Source organism: Mobula hypostoma, chromosome 10 (genome assembly GCF_963921235.1).
Source record: "Mobula hypostoma chromosome 10, sMobHyp1.1, whole genome shotgun sequence".
Classification (NCBI taxonomy): domain Eukaryota; kingdom Metazoa; phylum Chordata; class Chondrichthyes; order Myliobatiformes; family Myliobatidae; genus Mobula; species Mobula hypostoma.
The window spans coordinates 13,846,099-13,865,743 of NC_086106.1; the positions used below are offsets into that span (position 1 = coordinate 13,846,099).

The 19,645-nt window shown below is 47.0% G+C and overlaps 1 protein-coding gene across 3 annotated transcripts in view; it reads left to right on the plus strand.

Moving 5' to 3' along the window:
* LOC134352662 (homeobox protein Meis1-like) overlaps positions 1–19,645 on the plus strand; it is a 439,361-nt gene that overhangs the window by 54,750 nt on the left and 364,966 nt on the right. The window lies entirely within an intron of this gene.

Sequence of the window (19,645 nt, forward strand, 5' to 3'; positions counted from 1 at the left end):
TCCCTAAGTTGCTTAGGTCCATAGTCAGTAGATTAAGGCTCATCAGGCAAGCTCTAGTTAAACCCCTGGGGGGCTGCTGAGTGACGTATGGAGGTGTTCTGTAATTTCAGCTGTTCCCTACCAGCTGCCAGGAGGCAGAAGGAAGATATTAGTTTCTGTAGTTACATCATTAGTTCTAGACACTCTGAGAATATGGTGGAGACATCAGTAAGGCACCTCAGCTTCGATGCAATCCTCTAAAATCGCAGGGGGCAACCGGTCACCTGCGGAAGCCTTGCCCCAGCACCAAGTCTGCCGCAAGTCCGTGCGGAACGGCAACGCAAAACCTGGCCCGGACAAGGGTTTCACTTCGTGACGGGTGCGAGTGAGTAGCAATGGGAAAACGCTCACACGCAGCCGCCTGTCAACTGTTCCCTCTCCTTGTGCGGTGCAGTCATTGAAGCATCAATCATCGGGGGATGATCGCTGGCAAGGGAGTGACACATCAGCAATGGGTGGAAGCATTTTAATTCCGATCCCCACTCCCATTCCGACATGACAGTCCATGGCCTCCTCTTGTGCCAAGAATAGGCCAGCCTTAGGAAGGAGGAGCAACAATGTATGTTCCTTCTGGGTCCCCTCCAGCCTGTTAGTATGAATATTGATTTCTCCTTACAGTGAACAAAAAATGCTCCCCCCCGCCTCTATTCCCCACTCTGAGCTTTTACCTCTTCTCACCTGCCTATCACTTCCCCTCCTTCTCCCCTTCCTCAACGATCCACTCTCCTCTCCTATCAGATTCCTTCTCCAATTCATCCTATGATCCACTCTCCTCTCCTATCAGATTCCTTCTTCTCCAGCCCATGACCTTTCCCACCCACCTGGCTTCACCTATCACCTTCCAGCTAGCCTCCTTCTCTTCCCCTCAACTTTTAATTCAGGCATCTCGCCCCTTCAAGCTCAGTCCTGAAGAAGGGTCTCGGCCCGAAACGTCGACTCTTTACTCTTTTCCACAGAGTTCCTCCAGCATTTTGTGTGTGTTGCTATGGTTAGAAACCATTCAGGCACAGAAATTTATGAGAACCCTTAAGTGCCTGAAAACTGGGCCACTGGAAATCTCTGTTCCGATATAGTTACATAATCCACAGACCCTACATCATGTGTTTTGATGAAGGTTGTTCAACCTGAAGTGCTCTGTTTCCCTCACTGTAGACGCTGTTTGACCTGCTATGTATTCCTAGCACTTTGTTCTTATTAGAAAAGTATTACATACCTATGCTTATGGCATAGAAGGGAGGTACTTGACCAACGAGTCCATAGCAACCCCTTCAATCTGGAGTGTTCATCGATATCTTTAGCCTCTCGCTTCGGCAGTCTGAGGTACCCACCAGCTTCAAGCAGGCTTCAATCTTACTGGTGTCTAAGAAGAGTGTGGTAACCTGCCTCACTGACTATCAACCAGTAGCACTAACATCCACTGTGATGTGTGTTCTGAGAAGTTGGAGGTGAAACACATCAACTCCTGTCTGAGGAGCGACTTGGACTTGAATCAAAGGTGATGAACTGAGAGCTTGGAAACATACGTGGAATTATGATGTAGTGGCCATTACAGAGACTTGGCTGGCACCAGAGCAGGAATGGATTCTCAATATTCCTGGATTTCAGTGCTTTAAAAGGGATAGCGAGAGGGGTAAAAAGGGGAGGAAGGGTGGCATTACTAGTCAGGGATACTATTACAGCTACAGAAAGGGTGGGTAATGTAGCAGGATCCTCTTTTGAGTCAGTATGGGTAGAAGTCAGGAACAGGAAGGGAGCAGTTACTCTATTGGGTGTATTCTATTGGCCCCCTGGTAGCAGCAGAGATACTGAGGAGCAGATTGGGAGGCAGATTTTGGAAAGGTGCAAAAATAACAGGGTTGTTATCATGGGTGACTTAACTTCCCTAATGTTGATTGGCACCTGATTAGTTCCAAGGGTTTAGACGGGGCAGAGTTTGTTAAGTGTGTCCAGGACAGATTCTTGTCACAGTATGTTGACAGGTCAACTAGGGGGAAGGCCATACTAGATCTAGTATTAGGTAACAAACCGGGTCAGGTCACAGATCTCTCAGTGTGTGAGCATCTGGGGGACAGTGACCACTACTCCCTGGCCTTTAACATTATCATGGAAAAGGATAGAATCAGAGAGGACAGGAAAATTTTTAATTGGGGAAGGGTAAATTATGAGGCTTTAAGGCTAGAACTTGCGGGTGTGGATTGGGATGATGTTTTTGCAGGGAAATGTACTGTAGACATGTGGTCAATGTTGAGGGATCTCTTGCAGGATGTTAGGGATAAATTTGTCCCAGTGAGGAAGATAAAGAATGGTAGGGTGAAGGAACCATCGGTGACAAGTGAGGTGGAGAATCTAGTCAGGTGGAAGAAGGCAGCATACATGAGGTTTAGGAAGCAAGGATCAGATGGGTCTATTGAGGAATATAGGGTAGCAAGAAAAGAGCTTAAGAAAGGGCTGAGAAGAGCAAGAAGGGGACATGAGAAGGCCTTGGCGAGTAAGGTAAAGGAAAACCCCAAGGCATTCTTCAATTATGTGAAGAACAAAAGGATGACAGGAGTGAAAGTAGGACCGATTAGAGATAAAGGTGGCAAGATGTGCCTGGAGGATGTGGAAGTGAGCAAGGCCCTCAATGAATACTTCTTTTCGGTATTCACCAATGAGAGGGAACTTGATGATGGTGAGGACAATATGAGTGAGGTTGATGTTCTGGAGCATGTTGATATTACGGGAGAAGAGGTGTTGGAGTTGTTAAAATACATTCGGACAGATAAGTCCCCGGGGCCTGACGGAATATTCCCCAGGCTGCTCCACGAGGCGAGAGAAGAGATTGCTGAGCTTCTGGCTAGGATCTTTATGTCCTCGTTGTCCATGGGAATGGTACCGGAGGATAGAAGGGAGGGGAATGTTGTCGCCTTGTTCAAAAAAGGTAATAGAGATAGTCTGGGTAATTATAGACCGGTGAGCCTTACGTCTGTGGTGGGAAAGCTGTTGGAAAAGATTCTTAGAGATAGGATCTATAGGCATTTAGAGAATCATGGTCTGATCAGGGACAGTCAGCATGGCTTTGTGAAGGGCAGATCGTGTCTAACAAGCCTGATAGAGTTCTTTCAGGAGGTGACCAGGCATATAGATGAGGGTAGTGCAGTGGATGTGATCTACATGGATTTTAGTAAGGCATTTGACACGGTTCCACACGGTAGGCTTATTCAGAAAGTCAGAAGGCATGGGATCCAGGGAAGTTTGGCCAGGTGGATTCAGAATTGGCTTGCCTGCAGAAGGCAGAGGGTGGTGGTGGAGGGAGTACATTCAGATTGGAGGATTGTGACTATTGGTGTCCCACTAGGATCGGTTCCAGGACCTCTACTTTTCGTGATTTTTATTAACGACCTGGATGTGGGGGTAGAAGGGTGGGTTGGCAAGTTTGCAGACGACACAAAGGTCGGTGGTGTTGTAGATAGTGCAGAGGATTGTCGAAGATTGCAGAGAGATATTGATAGGATGCAGAACTGAGCTGAGAAATGGCAGATAGAGTTCAACCCGGAGAAGTGTGAGGTGGTACACTTTGGAAGGAAAAACTCCAAGGCAGAGTACAAAGTAAATGGCAGGATAATTGGTAGTGTGGAGGAGCAGAGGGATATCGGGGTACATGTCCACAAATCCCTGAAAGTTGCCTCACAGGTAGATAGGGTAGTTAAGAAAGCTTATGGAGTGTTAGCTATCATAAGTCAAGGGATAGAGTTTAAGAGTCATGGGGTAATGATGCAGCTCTATAAAACTCTGGTTAGGCCACACTTGGAGTATTGTGTCCAGTTCTGGTCACCTCACTATTGGAAGGATGTGCAAGTGTTGGAAAGGGTGCAGAGGAGATTTACCAGGATGCTGCCTGGTTTAGAGAGTATGCAATATGATCAGAGATTAAGGGAGCTAGGGCTTTACTCTTTGGAGAGAAGGAGGATGAGAGGAGACATGATAGAGGTGTACAAGATAATAAGAGGAATAGATAGAGTGGATAGCCAGCGCCTCTTCCCCAGGACACCACTGCTCAATACAAGAGGACATGGCTTTAAGGTAAGGGGTGGGAAGTTCAAGGAGGATATTAAAGGAAGGTGTTTTACTCAGAGAGTGGTTGGTGCGTGGAATGCACTGCCTGAGTCAGTGGTGGAGGCAGATACACTAGTGAAATTTAAGAGACTGCTAGACAGGTATATGGAGGAATTTAAGGTGGGGAGGGGGTTATATGGGAGGCAGAGTTTAAGGGTTGGCACAAGTTTGTGGGCTGAAGGGCCTGTGCTGTGCAGTACTGTTCTATGTTCTATGTTCTAGTATGCCTAGTGGCACAAGAGATCCACAGCAGATACCATTTCATTGGCTCTTCACTCAACCCTGAAACATCTGGACAGCAAAGATTCATACACCAGGGTACTCTTTATTGACTACAGCTCGGCGTTCATTGCTATCATCCCCTCTAAACCAAATGGACGTAGCTCATCCACTTGGCTTTGCTGGAGTCTAAGTCTTATTTTTTCCATTCACGCCAAACATTCAGTGGCCATTTCTGTAGGCACAGCCGGTGAACCTGGTGCGGTCTTCTGCTGCTGTAGCTTATCCACTTCATGGTTCAAAGTGTTGTGTGTTCAGGGTTGCTCTTCCGCAAGCCAAAGATTCAAAGTATGTATGCAGTGTACAACTCCGAGATTCATCTTCACCACAGACAGCCACGAAACAAAGAAACGCCATGGAACCCGTTCAAAGAAAAACATTAAACCCCCGATGCGCAAAAAAATAAACAAATCATGCAAATAGCAAAATTGAGCGAACAGCACACAGAATATTAACCGTCAAACCACAGAGTCCTTGAAACAGTCTAGGACTGTTCAGTTTAGTTCAGTTCAGTTCAATTTAGCAATGTGCCGTTTCTTGACAGCAGGCCACAAAACCAGTCTGCACCAATCAAAATCGCACAAAATAGCTCCACTGTTATAATTAGATTAGATTAGGTATGAGGACACTCAGTCCTCATTTATTGTCATTAAGAAATAATACAATGTTCCTCCAGAGTGATATCACAAAAAAAAGGACAAACCAAAGACTAACACTGACAAGACCACATAATTATAACATATAGTTACAGCAGTGCAAAACATTACCGTAATTTGATAAAGAGCACACCATGGGAACGGTAAAAAAAAGTCTCAAAGTTCCGATCGACTCCCGATAGTCCCTGATAGCAGGTGGCAGAAGGGAGAAACTCTCCCTGTTATAAACCTCCAGGCACCGACAACTGTCGATGCATTGGAAGCACCCGACCACACAACCGACACTGAGTCCGTCCGAAAACTTCGAGCCTCCGACCAGCCCTTCGACACCAAGCACTGAGCACCATCTCTGCCGAGCGCTTTGACTCCGTCCCGGCCGCCGAGCAACAAGGAAAGCCGAGGACTCGGGGCCTCCTCCTCCGGAGATTCTGGATCACACAGTAGCAGCGGCAGTGAAAAAGGCATTTCAGAAGTTTCTCCAGATGTTCCTCCGTGTTCTCACATCTGTCTCCATCAAATCGGGATTGTGCACGGCCCCTATTTGACAGATTACAGATATCATTCAACGAAGTGGTCGCGCAAACTGTGTCGCGCCACCATCTTCTCCTCCTATCGTGTGTGGTTATTTGAGTTACTGTCATCTTCCTGTCAGCTTGAACCTCCCTCATTAACAAGGCATTGCTAATGTTACTTATTGTTTTTTTTTGTTTTTTGCACCTTTCTCTGTAAACTCTAGAGACAGTTGAACATGAATATCTCAAGAGATCAGCAGTTTCTGAGATACTTAAAACTCCATCTGGCACCAACAATCATTCCACAGTCAAGGTCACTTAGATCACATTTCTTCCCTGCCCTGATACTTGGTCTGAACAAGAACTGAACCTCTTGGCCACATCTGCATGCTTTTATGCATTGAGTTGGCTGATTGGATTAACAAACAGGTGTAAAATAGCCACTGAGTGTACGTCAGCCCATCAGCCATTGATCCTACAAATTCAATGATTGTTTCTGCAGATCTACTGTGAGGATAGCAGTCTAACCGGTTACATCACTGTCTGGAATGGAGGGGTGACCGCACAGGATCGGAAAAGAGCTGCGGAGGGTTGTACCACGCACACAAAATGCTGGAGGAACTCAGCAGGCCAGGCAGCGTCTATGGAAAAGAGTAAACAGTCGCCGTTTCAGGCTGGGACCCTTCAGAGGGTTGTAAATTCAGACAGCTCCATTATAGACATTAGCAGCCAAGCATCTGCAAAAGGTCATGCTTCAAAAATGTGGCATCCATGATCAAGGTCCCCCACTGCCCAGGACATGCCCTCATCTTATTGCTACATTAAGGAGGAGGACAAGAGCCTGAAGACACACACTCAATATATGAGGAGCAACTTCTTCCTTTCTATCATCAGATTTCTGAATTGTCTATGAACCAGCCCCACTATTTTTCAGCTATCACCTTCTGGCATGTCCTCCTTCCTCTTCCCACCCCCCCCCCACCCACTTTCTTTTTCCAGCATCTTCCCCCTTCCTTTCCAGTCCTGAAGAACAGCCTCAGCCCAAAACGTCAACCGCTTATCCCTCTCCATAGATGCTGCCTGACCCGCTCAGCTCCTCCAACGTTTTGTGTGTTGAATTTAACATTTTAATTTATATTCCTTGTCATAATTTATAGTATATTTTGTGCATTGCACTATCCTGCTGCCGCAAAACAACAAATTTCAGGACACAAAGTATGTCAGCAATACTAAATCAGATTCTGCACCTTCTCTGCGTTTGCAAAGTTCCACAATGGAAACACCACAGAAATGTGTTGAGAGATTTCAACCACGACTGTCTGTGTGGCTCACACACATTTTGTATGGGAGATTAAAGGCCATGGTGCGTTTTTGTAGTTAGCTTTGAGATGCTCCCACAGCTCATCAGACCTGCTTGCATTTCGAAGTAATTGTTAATTCAATGCAGCCGACAAACAGCAATACCTCACATGAGCACCGTAGTTTGAAGACGTCCATCGTATTATAATTTGTTCGTTCTTTACGTGCTATGTCATATGACGTGGGCAACCGCGGTCATTCCATTGCCACGATTGTTCTTGGCAAATTTTCTGCAGAAAACGTTTGCCATTGCCTTCTTCTGGGCAGTGTCTTTGCAAGACGGGTGACCCCAGCCATTATCTATGCTCTTCAGAGATTGTCTGCCTGGCTCTTACGACCATCCACCACCTGTTTCCATGGCTTCACGTGACCCTGATTGGGGGGGCGGGGGGCTAAGCAGGCGCCACACCTTGCCCAAGGGTGACCTGCAGGCTTGTGGAGGGAAAGAGCGCCTCACACCTCCTTTGGTAGAGACGTATCCCCACCCCACCTCAGGGTGATATATAACAGGATGTTCAAACTGTACACAGAACTCTACGCAACACAATGCTTGTGTAGCAGGTAATTTTGAAAGTTTTGCCGGCTGGTGGTGTAGTGGCATCAGCGCCGGACTTCGGAGCGAAGGCTCCGGAGTTCAAATCCAGCCGGCCCCCTTGCACGCTTTCCATCGGTGCTGGGTTGAGGGTTGAGCTAGCAACTCGGTCTCGTAAAAATAAGAAAGCCTACTAAAAAAAACCCGTCATGACGGCGGCCCGATGACTCCACTCGGAGTTAAGAGCTTTCTCCTTTTTCTTCTAATTATGACAGTTACCAGAATGTTTTTTATTGGTAGGGGAGTTGAATACTGAGGAGGAAGATTATGGTTGAGTTATACAGCTGCATTGGTGGCACTGTGCCTGGAGTACCTGCAGTGCCTAGAATATTAATGTCTTTGTCGATGGAAGAATGTTGGAAGCATCTGAGAGATGGTTTATTGATTATTGGTTATTGATTATTGACCTACAGCGTGGAGTATGCCCTTCCCATCATTTGAGCCACACTGCCCAGCAACCCCTGATTTAACCCTGGCCTAATTACGGGACAATTTACAATGACCAATTAACCTACTAAACAGTATGTCTTTGGTCTGTGGAAGGTCACGGGGAGAACATACAAACTCCTTACAGGCAGCAGCAGGAATTGAACCCGGGTCACCTGTACCATAAAGTGTTGTGCTAACCACTATGCTACTGTGCTGCCCGATTATTTGAATAGCACCTGGAATGGACAAGACCAACGTGGTGGCCAGTGCAATCATGTTTGCTGTTGTGTGCTGGGGCAGCAGGCTGAGGGTAGCAGACACCAACAGAATCAACAAACTCATTCGTAAGGCCAGTGATGTTGTGGGGATGGAACTGGACTCTCTGACGGTGGTGTCTGAAAGGAGGATGCTGTCCAAGTTGCATGCCATCTTGTACAATGTCTCCCATCCACTACATTATGTACTGGGTGGGCACAGGAGTACATTCAGCCAGAGACTCATTCCACCGAGATGCAACACAGAGCGTCATAGGAAGTCATTCCTGCCTGTGGCCATCAAACTTTACAACTCCTCCCTTGGAGGGTCAGACACCCTGAGCCAATAGGCTGGTCCTGGACTTATTTCCTGGCATAATTTACATATTACTATTTAACTATTTATGGTTTTATTACTATTTAATTATTTATGGTGCAACTGTAACGAAAACCAATTTCCCCCGGGATCAATAAAGTATGACTATGACTATGACTAGACATAGAAGCAGAATTAGGCGATTTGGACCATCGATTCTGCTCTGCCCTTTGATCATGGCTGAATTATTTTCCCTCTCATCCCCATTTCTCTGCCTTCTCCCCATAAACTTTGAGACCCTTGCTGAACAAGAGCCTATTAACCTCCACTTTAATTATACCCATTGATTTGGCCTCCACAGCCACCTGTGGCAATGTATCGAGCAAGGAATGGCCTGATGTTCGAACAATTTAAACACCGGGCCAGATGGATTGAACAGGGCAGGGTGTTGGGACCGAAGGCAAGTGTCAGGCCGGTTTGCTCGCTGCTCTGCACTGAGCTAAGACTGGCGCCATGGGCCTGCGTCACCTGCTCCGGGCTTTGTGCCTGCGAGCTCCACGAAGTTTTGCTCCACTGTGTGATGAACTGAGGCTGTGGGCCTGCTCTGGGCTTCGTGACTATCATAAACACAAAATGCAGATGCTGGGGTCAAAGCAACACTCACAACATGCTGGAGGAACTCAGCAGGTTGGGCAGCATCGTGGAAACGATGAGCTGACATTTCGGGCCGGAACCCTTCATCAGGACTGTAGAGGGAAGGGGCAGAGGCCCTATAAAGAAGGTGGGAGGAGGGTGGGAAGGAGAAGGCTGGTAGGTGCCAGGTGAAAAACCAGTAAGGGGAAAGACAAAGGGGTGGGGGAAAGGAGGCAGGGAGGGTATAGGCAGGAAAGGTGAAGAAGGAATAGGGGAAAACACAATGGGTAGTAGAAGGAGGCGGAACCATGAGGGAGGTGATAGGCAGCTGGGGGAGGGGGCAGAGTGACATAGGGATAGGGGAAGGGAGGGGGAGGGAATTACCGGAAGTTGGAGAATTCAATGTTCATACCAAGGGGCTGGAGACTACCCAGACGGTATTTGAGGTGTTGCTCCTCCAACCTGAGTTTAGCCTCATCATGGCAGTAGAGGAGGGCCTGACGAATGGTTCCGGCCTGAAACGTTGACCGATCTTTTCCACGGATGCTGCCTGACCTGTTGAGTTCCTCCAGCGTGTTGTGAGTGTTCGTGACTATCAACTCACTTCCGTTCTGAATGCTTTTGCTTGCTTTATTATTTGCGCGATTTGTGTTTTTTTTCTTTCTCTCTTTGCACACTGGGTGTTTGCTGGTCTTTCCTTTAATGTTTTTTTTTGGGGTTTCTTATTTGTGGCTGCCTGCAAGGAGATGAATCTCGAGGCTGTATAGTGTACACGTGAAGGCCCCTGTCGGTCAGAGGTCACCATGATGTTGTGTCCCAGCTGTCTAGATACGCAAGCCTGTACAGTACAATGTGGAGAGCAAGCTGTTGCCCATGTATCAAGCTCCCCCTCTCCACCCTGCTGATGAACCCAAGGGAACGGCAGAGACCGATACAGTTTTATACCAGACGCACTGCAGGAGTTGCCAGTCAGCGTTCAACTCAACGTAGGACTGCCTTAGGGACTCCAACTCTGGATTTTTCCCTCAGAATTTACTCCCGAAGCCTTCCCCATGAGTGAGTATAACGGCAAGGCAGCGGAGGTTTGAGATCAGAGTTTTCCTTCTCCTAGATGAGCTGCCAACCTCGGCTGACGGGCCCCGTCTGCCCAGAACGACAGGTGGTAGGGTGCCAGTAACCTGACTTTTTGCCCCTTCTCCTGTCAGTAGGAACGGTTCTTCTGCGAATAGTAGCTAAGCCAGACATGAAGGCCAGGAGCTGGACTTGGTTGTCAGAGGCTATTTGAGGCGCACGCCACTGGGAGCATTTAATAGGTAGTGTGAGTTTGCCCCCATTACTATCCCTAGCTATAACCAGGGATATACTTTTGTAATAACTGTACTTTGAACTTTGAATTTACTGATAAAAGAAATTCCTCCTTACCTCCATTCTAAATAGATGTCTTCAATTCTAAGGCTGTACTCTCTGCCTCTCTGCTTCAAGACTCCCCCAATACTAGAAATACCCTCTCCAAGTCCAAGGAAAAAGAAGAAAAGATGGTGTTCGGGAGGGCTAAGGGAGAACAATAATTATTGGAAGTCAGAGAAATTGATGTTCATGCCACCAGGTTGGAAGCTACCCAGACAAAATCTGCTGAAAATGTTGGACAGCGAAAGGTAGTTTAATATTTCTGGTGCAACAGGTCAGTCATAATCACCACAGAGAGGCTGAAGAAACCTCTGAGTCAGGCCTTTGTCAGCCAGCTTAAGACCTGAAGAAAAGGGGAAGCCATCGGAGAAGGGAGGCCTGCGGTCCATTAACAGTTTCCATGAAGCCAACTGGATATCTATAAAAAGGACTTTAACACTCTGCCAACATAATTCTATATCAGACAGGGTTATAATCAAATAATCATCCGGAGAATTGTTGTTTAACGCCTCTGTCAGTAAGTTGAAGGGGGCTGGGTGTAATGTTGACTCTAGGTATGGCCTGAATTAAAGTTCAAAGTTCAAAGTATTTTTTTAATCAAAGTGCATATATGTCACCATATACAACCCTGAGATTTATTTTCCTGTGGGCATAGTCAGCAAACCTGTAGAATAGTAACTATAACAGGATCAGTGAAAGATCAACCAGAGTGCAGAAGACAACAAACTGTGCAAATGGAAATAGAAATAAATAGCAATAAATAATGAGATAAAGAGTCCACAAACTGAGATCATTGGTTGTGGGAACATCTCAATGGATGGGCAAGTGAGTATGGCTATCAGCTTTTGATCAAGAGCCTGATGGTTGAGGAGTAGTAACTGTTTTTGATTATCCGGTCAGTATTGTCCTCTGAGGGGAGAGCTGATTATCTGGTCAGTATTGTCCTCTGAGGGGACAACTGATTGTCCAGTCAGTATTGTCCTCTGAGGAGAGAGCAGATTGTCTGGTCAGTATTGTCCTCTGGGGTAGAGCTGATTATCTGGTCAGTATTGTCCTCTGAGGAGAGAGTAGATTGTCTGGTCAGTATTGTCCTCTGAGGAGAGACAGATTGTCTGTTCAGTATTGTCCTCCGAGGTGAGAACTGATTGTCCAGTCAGTATTGTCCTCTGAGGAGAGAGCAGATTGTCTGGTCAATATTGTCCTCCGGGGTAGAGCTGATTATCTGGTCAGCATTGTCCTCTGAGGAGAGAGCAGATTGTCTACACAAGGAATTCTGCAGATGCTGGAAATTCAAGCAACACACATCAAGGTTGCTGGTGAACACAGCAGGCCAGGCAGCATCTCTAGGAAGAGGTACAGTCGACGTTTCGGGCCGAGACCCTTCGTCAGGACTAACTGAAGGAAGAGCTAGTAAGAGATTTGAAAGTTGGAGGGGGAGGGGGAGATCCAAAATGATAGGAGAAGACGGGAGGGGGAGGGATGGAGCCAAGAGCTGGACAGGTGATTGGCAAAAGGGATATGAGAGGATCATGGGACAGGAGGCCAGGGAGAAGGAAAAGGGGGGAGGGGCGGAAACCCAGAGGATGGGCAAGGGGTATAGTCAGAGGGACAGAGGGAGAAAAAGGAGAGTAAGAGAAAGAATGTGTGTATATAAATAAATAACAGATGGGGTACGAGGGAGAGGTGGGGCATTAGCGGAAGTTAGAAAAGTCAATGTTCATGCCATCAGGTTGGAGGCTACCCAGACGGAAGATAAGGTGTTGTTCCTCCAACCTGAGTGTGGCTTCATCTTTACAGTAGAGGAGGCCGTGGATAGACATGTCAGAATGTCTGGTCAGTATTGTCCTCCGGGGTAGAGCTGATTATCTGGTCAGTATGGTCCTCTGAGGAGAGGGCAGATTGCCCAGTCAGTATTGTCCTCTGAGGGGAGAGCTGATTGTCCAGTCAGTATTGTCCTCTGAGGGGTAGAGCAGATTGTCTGGTCAGTGTTGTTCTCTGAGGAGAGAACTGTTTGTCCAGTCAGTGTTGTCCTCTGGGTGGAGAGATGATTATCCAGCCAGAAATCTTCTTTGGAAGAGCTGTTTGTCCAGCCAGTATTCAACCTATGACATAACAACATAAGAAATAGGAGCAGGAGTCGGCCATCTGGCCCATCAAGCCTGCTCCGCCATTCAATAAGATCATGGCTGATCTGACCATGGACTCATCTCCACCTACCTGCCTCTTCCCCATAACCCTTAATTCCCTTACTATGCAAAATTCTACCCAACCTTGACTTAAATATATTTACTGAGGCAGCCTCCACTGCTTCATCGGTCAGAGAATTCCACAGATTCACCACCCTCTGGGAAAGCAGCTCCTCCTCATCTCCGTCCTGAATCTGCTGCCCCGAATCTCGGGGCTATGACAGGCGACCTGAATGTTTCCAGGACCTCATAGTCCCATTCCCTCCTGAACTGTGACTACATATATATAAAAAAAAACAGGTCACTGGTGTCAGCTGCACTAGAAACCGCCCTGCTGATTTGCAGCACTGTTATCCGAGACGTTACTGCTCAAGGGGCGAGCATGACCAGCGACCCAGGTTCAATTCCCACCACCGCCTGTAAGCAGTTTGTACATTCCCCGTGTACAACCCCGGGCACTCCAGTTTCCCCCCACAGTCTGAAGGCATACCGGTCGGTAGGTTAATTGGTCATTGTAAATTGTTCCCTGATTAGGTTAGGATTAAATGGTGGGGTGGAGGTAATGCTGGCTCAAAGGGCCGGGAGGGCCTGCTATTGCATTATGATCCTATTCCGATCCCTACTGCATTATGATCAGAGATTAAGGGAGCTAGGGCTTTACTCTTTGGAGAGAAGGAGGAGGAGAGGAGACATGATAGAGGTGTGCAAGATATTAAGAGGAATAGATAGAGTGGATAGCCAGCACCTCTTCCCCAGGGCACCACTGCTCAATACAAGAGGACATGGCTTTAAGGTAAGGGGTGGGAAGTTCAAGGGGGATATTAGAGGAAGGTGTTTTACTCAGAGAGTGGTTGGTGCGTGGAATGCACTGCCTGAGTCAGTGGTGGAGGCAGATACACTAGTGAAGTTTAAGAGACTACTAGACAGGTATATGGAGGAATTTAAGGTGGGGGGGCAGGGTTTAAGGGTCGGCACAACATTGCGGGCCGAAGGGCCGTTCTATTATCTATGTCCTATTCCATGCCGTACCTCAATAAATAAATTATTGTCAATGAATTTTCCCTCCCTGTGCTGACTCCCAAGCTGTGGAGCCAACCGGTACAGACAAGATGTACTTTAATATAATCGTTCTGCCACGTGTGATATAAGACTCCTGACAGTATTGTATGCCAGTGACTTCATGCCTGTGAGTTTATTTTGTCATAGACCTGCATTAGCAGTAGATAGCTGGGGCTTAGCACCTAACAACTTTGAATGTGCGGGCAGATTCTGTTCCACAGATATTGATACTGGCTTGGCTCAGTGATGCCTCTCTGGCCTTGGAGTGCGAGTGTGGATTCGAGCACCACTTCAGAGAATTTGATAACACAATCCCAGGCTGACACTTCAGCAAAATAAGAAGCAACTGGACATGCGTTCTGCTGCATGAGGCCTTGTTTGCACCCCAGCTCACGCACGGTCAAAAGAAAACCAGGCCATTACGTGAAGAGGCTGTGGCTGGGCGACTGACAACTTTCATCACTCAAGTGGCACGTCAGAGCCTGGATTATCTGGCTGCCTAGCGCAGTCCTGTTTGTGGGATCTTGCTGTGTGCTCTTCCCCAAATGAGTATCTACACATCAGTAGCTTCACAGTAGCTCACAGTCACGATCTCAGCTCATCCTTCCTTTGTCAATGTTAGTCTGCTCTGTCTGTGTGGTATGTTTCAGTCTGGGTGAGCCTTTGTGTGCGTGTGTGTGTGTCTATGTATGTGGAGGGAGTGATATATGTGTCCTTGTGTAGTACTCCTGTGAGACTCTGTGTGAGTATGTGTGTGTGAATGTCTGTGTGTGTGTGTGTGTATATGTGAGTATGTGTGTGTGTGTCTGTGGGTGTATGTGTGTATGTGTGTGTATGTGTCTATGAGTGTATATCTGTCAGTGTATGTGTCTGTATGTGCGTGTGTGTGTCTGTGAGTGCGTAAGTCTGTATCTATGTGTATGTGTCTATGTGTGTATGTTTGTCAGTGTGTGTGTGTGTGTGTGTGTGTGTGTTTGTGTCTGTATCTGTGTGTGTGTGTGTGTCTGCGTGTTTAGTGTGGTGTGTTTGGTGTGGTGTGTGTCTCTGTATCTGTGTGTGCGTATCTGTGCAGTTTTACGTAATGGTTACAGGGGTCTCATGCATTCAATCAGGGAAAGGTGATGGATGTGGATGGAAAACTCCTGGGGGTGAGGGTGGGAGGGTATGTGGAAATTTGCAAATCGGTGAGAGACTGGACAGAGGCAATTATACGCGACTTAATGAGGTCTCGCTGTTGTATGAAGCATCAAATGGCAGCCGAAAAGTGAATGTCTTCCTATAGATGCTGCTTGGCCTGCTGCGTTCACCAGCAACTTTGATGTATGTTGCTTGAATGTCCAGCATCTGCAGAATTCCTGTTGTTTGTCTTTAAATGGCCTCTAGGTTTTCAACGTCAGCATCACGGGAATGGATGGCAAGAAGTTTCAGTGCTGAGTGACCTGAGTTCCAAACGTCCTCAGAGGGATTGCCTGATGATGATAGATGATCCAGGTGTACCTTATAACTCAGGAGTGTACTCAACCGGATTAAGTTCTGCCTCTGCTTGGACTTTTTCTCAGGCTAGTTTCAACTTTGCCCTGGAGCGCGACCATTCCGACTATTATAGAGTGTCTTGCTGTGCTGCATCTGTGCCCTTCTACATTTCTATAGCGTCTGCCACTCTCAGGGATTTGCAGAGAATTTCCTTTCGCTGTCCGTTCATCCTTCAGGACTCCTAGCTCCTGGGACTTTTTTTTAATGAATTTCTCCGGCCCACTACCACTCTGTCTCCCTTTAAGACACCCGTTAAAGCTGTTCACTGTATAGCCATCTGAGCCATCTGTTGTGCCTGAAATAGGAAGCAAAAATATTAGGAATGTTCAGCAGATGAGACAGCAGCTATGGGAAGAGAAGCAGTCACCAACCCATCCTTCCACTTCCTCATCCATCTCATTTATAAAAATCACGAAGAGCAGCAGTCCCAGAACAGACCCCTGTGGAACACCACTGGTCCCGGACCCCCGGGCAGAATACACTCTATCTACTACCAGCCTCTGCCTTCGATTTGCAAGTGAGTTTCTTATCGACACAGCCAAGTTTCCCTAGATCCAATACCTCCTGACTTTCTGAATTAGTCTCCTATGGGGAACCTTATCAAGTGCCTTACTAAAATCCATATCCAATTGCCCTTTTAGTCCAACACGTCCCCCCGCTAACTAAGATTCTAGTCCCATTTGCCTACATCTGGTCCATATCCCTCTATGCCAGGGGGTCCCAACTTGCTTAGTGGTATTAATCCAAGGCATAAAAGGAGTTTAGGAAGGCTGATTAGAGCACACCAGGATGCCTGCCTGCCTGCACGATACTCGGCTGTGCAGCATGAGAACTTTTCTCATGCGAGAGTGGCTGACTGCATGGCGTAGGAGAAACGCATGGGTTCAGATCCCAGTTCTGACCCCACGTTGTGTTCGGTATTGAGGGACGGTGCAGAGCGCACCATGACACCAGCATGCAGGATACCCTGCATATCCTGCATCCTGTGGAGGGGAAGAGAAGATGGCGGCGCGACGCAGCGCGCGCGGCCACTCCAAATTGATATCGTATTTGTGAAGTAGGATGCCGTGCACAATCCTGATTTGATGGAGACAGACGTGAGAAGCACGGAGGAACATCTGGAGAAACTTCTGAAATGCCCGCTTCGCTGCCGCTGCTACTGTGCGATCGAGAATCTCCGGAGGGGAAGGCCCCAGATCCTTGGCTTTGCCTATTGCCTGTTGCCGGGGCTGGGGTCGAAGTGCTCGGCAGAGCTGGTGCTCGGTGCTGGGTGTCGGAGGGCTGGTCGGAGGCTCGAAGCTTTCGGACGGACTCGGAGTCGGACTGTGGTCGGGTGCTTCCAGGGTGCTGCATCAGCAAGTTTGCGGCGCTGGAAGCTCATGGCAGGAAGAGTTTTTCTTCCTTCTACCGTCTGCGTGAGATGATGGGACTTTCGAGAGACTTTGAGACTTTTTTTTACCGTGCCCATGGCCTGTTCTCTATCAAATTACGGTATTGCTTGCACTGTTGTAACTATATGTTAAAATTATGTGGTTTTTGTCAGTTTATTTTAGTCTTGGTCTGTCTTGTGTTTCTGTGATATCATTCTGGAGGAACATTGTATCATTTCTCAATGCATGCATTACTAAATGACAATAAAAGAGGACTACGTGTCCTCATAATCTAACATCGAGCTGAACTTCATTGATGACCCTGCTTGTACAGTATGTGAACTCCTCCTGTGTAGGACTGGCTAACCCAGTAGCACAGGAATAACACGATTAACTACCACTACAGGAAACCCTGCTCTAAAACTTCTATATCCATGTATCTGTCTAAATGACTTTTAAACATTGTAATTGTACTACATTTTGCAGCTCAGTCCGTATACCCTCCATGCTCTGAGTGAAAAGTTTTCCCCTCACATCCCCAGTATGTTCTTTTCCCTTTTCTTGCCTTAAACCTATTTCCTCCAGTTTTAGACTCCCCCTACCCTGGAGAAAGTGTGGCATGTGGCCAAGTGGTTAGGGCGTTGGGCTCACGATCTGAAGGTCGTGGGTTCGAGTCTCGGCCGAGGCAGCGTGCTGTGTCTTTGAGCAAGGCGCTTAACCACACAATGCTCCAGTTTACCTAGCTGAAAATAGGTACCCGGCAGATGCTGGGGGTTACATCGTGATAGACTGGTGTCCTACGCGGTGGGGGGGGGGCGGGACGGGGGAGTCTCGTACTCTCAGTCGCTTCGCGCCACAGAAACCGGCATAAGCTCGGGACAGACTTTGACTTTGACCCTGGAGAAAACACTGTGACCATTCGCCTTATCTGTGTCCCTCCTGCTTTTTTGTGCCAAGTGGCCAAATTCTGCTTCTATATCGTATGGTTTTATGGTCATTTCAGGCCACCCGTCAGATTCCTGCACTCCAGAGGCAAAAGGACCCAGTCTGTCCGGCCTCTCCTTATAACTCAAGCCTTCCCGTCCCGGTAACATGCTTCTGAAACTTTTCTGCACTCTTTTCAGCTTCATGACCTTCGTTGTCCTATTTGGCCTTCTATCCCTCCCTCTTCTAAATTTAGCTATTCTAGACTCAGAGTGCCTCTCGCACAGCCAAATCTGGAAGGGAAAAGTGGGAAGGAGCCCACTGGAACCAAACAAAGATTACAATGCATTCTCTGGAAGAGGAAACTTCGGATTACACAATAGTATCATGCATTGAGATGATCTTGAAGGTTAAAGTCGTGAAAAAGGAATATGAGAGAAGCTGCATGCGAGATAGATGAAGTATCCTGGCATGAGTTGGTAAGCAACTCAGAAAGGGAATGTTTAATGAGAGAGTGAGAAATTTCAAGTTCTTATGTGTCAATATCTCTGAGGATCTAACTGATTCTAACATATCAATGTCGCTACAAAGAAGGCAAGACAGTGGCTATATTTCATTAGGAGTATGAGGAGATTGGGTTTCACCTAAAACACTCAAAAACTTCCACTGATGTACCTTGAAGAACATTCTAGCAGGCTGTTTACTCATTTCTGTAGATGCTGCCTGGTCTGCTGAGTTCCTCCAGCATTTGGTGTGAGCTGCAGTTGCTTGTTGCTTTAAGCTTTGGGAATTATTATGACTGAAAGGAACATGGCTTACCAAAATTTCTATCGTTGACCAGAAGGAACGTATAATGTGGGCCAAGCCACTGTTTACAAATTAGATCAGAATCAGAATCAGTTTATGGCCAGTATGTGAAGCATACCAGAATAGATTGTGGTTCGGTGCCAAACATAAAACACAGGACTATTCTATAACAGGCAGTACAACAGCAACTACACGATTCACAAGACAGTAGTGCAAACAGCCGGGAACAATCAACAGTTAGCAGAATGGCCACATCCGCAAACGTCAATAATCAAACTTAAATCAATGTGAACATATGAACAGACTCAATAATTATCAACAGGACAAGGAAAAGAGGAAAGAGCATTTAATGGGTGCTGTGCAGAGACAGTCAGGGGTTTACACCTGAGTGAGTTTAGTTGAGAAGCTGGGTGGCTACAGGAAAGAAGCTTTGGCGATGACGTGTAGCCCTGGTGGTGATGGACTTGTAGCCTCTCCTTGATGGCAGTTTGGTGAATAGGTGACTGCTAGGTCAATAAGAACAAAAAAAGAGTCAGAGAGGACCTTAAAACGATGAAGGAGTTGGATAGATGTAGAAAGATGTGTGGAGAAGCATTTAGATGGCACCTATATAAGATGGTCACTGATACATCTGGGAGGGAACTTCAGAGAATCGCAGTTCTCGGAAAGTGAGTGATGTGCACGGGGAGAAAGTGCCTGAAAACGCTATCACAGCGCCAGCGATCAATGATTGGGGTTCAATTCCTGTCACTGTGTGCAAGGAGTTTGTACGTTCTCCCTGTGACAGTGTGGGTTTCCTCTGGGTGCTCTAGTTTCCTCCCACATTCCAAAGATTGATGTGCTATGGTTAGTAAGTTATGGGCACGCTACGATGGTACCAGAATTATGGTGACACTTTCGGGCTGCCCCCGGCGAATATTCAGATTGTGTTGATCAAAGGCTTAAAGCACTTTCGTTATCAAAGTATTTATGCAGTTTACAACCCTGAAATTCATCTTTCCCCACAGCCAGCCATGCGACTAAGAAAAGCCATGGAATCCGTTCAAAGGAAAACATCAACCCCCTCCACTCGCAAAAAAAAAGAACAAATCACGCAAATGGCAACAAAAAAAAATGAATTTAAAACACTAAGATGAAAGAGTCCAGGCGTATTCGGTTCAGCTCAGAGTTTGTTATCTGCATGTGTGGTGATAAA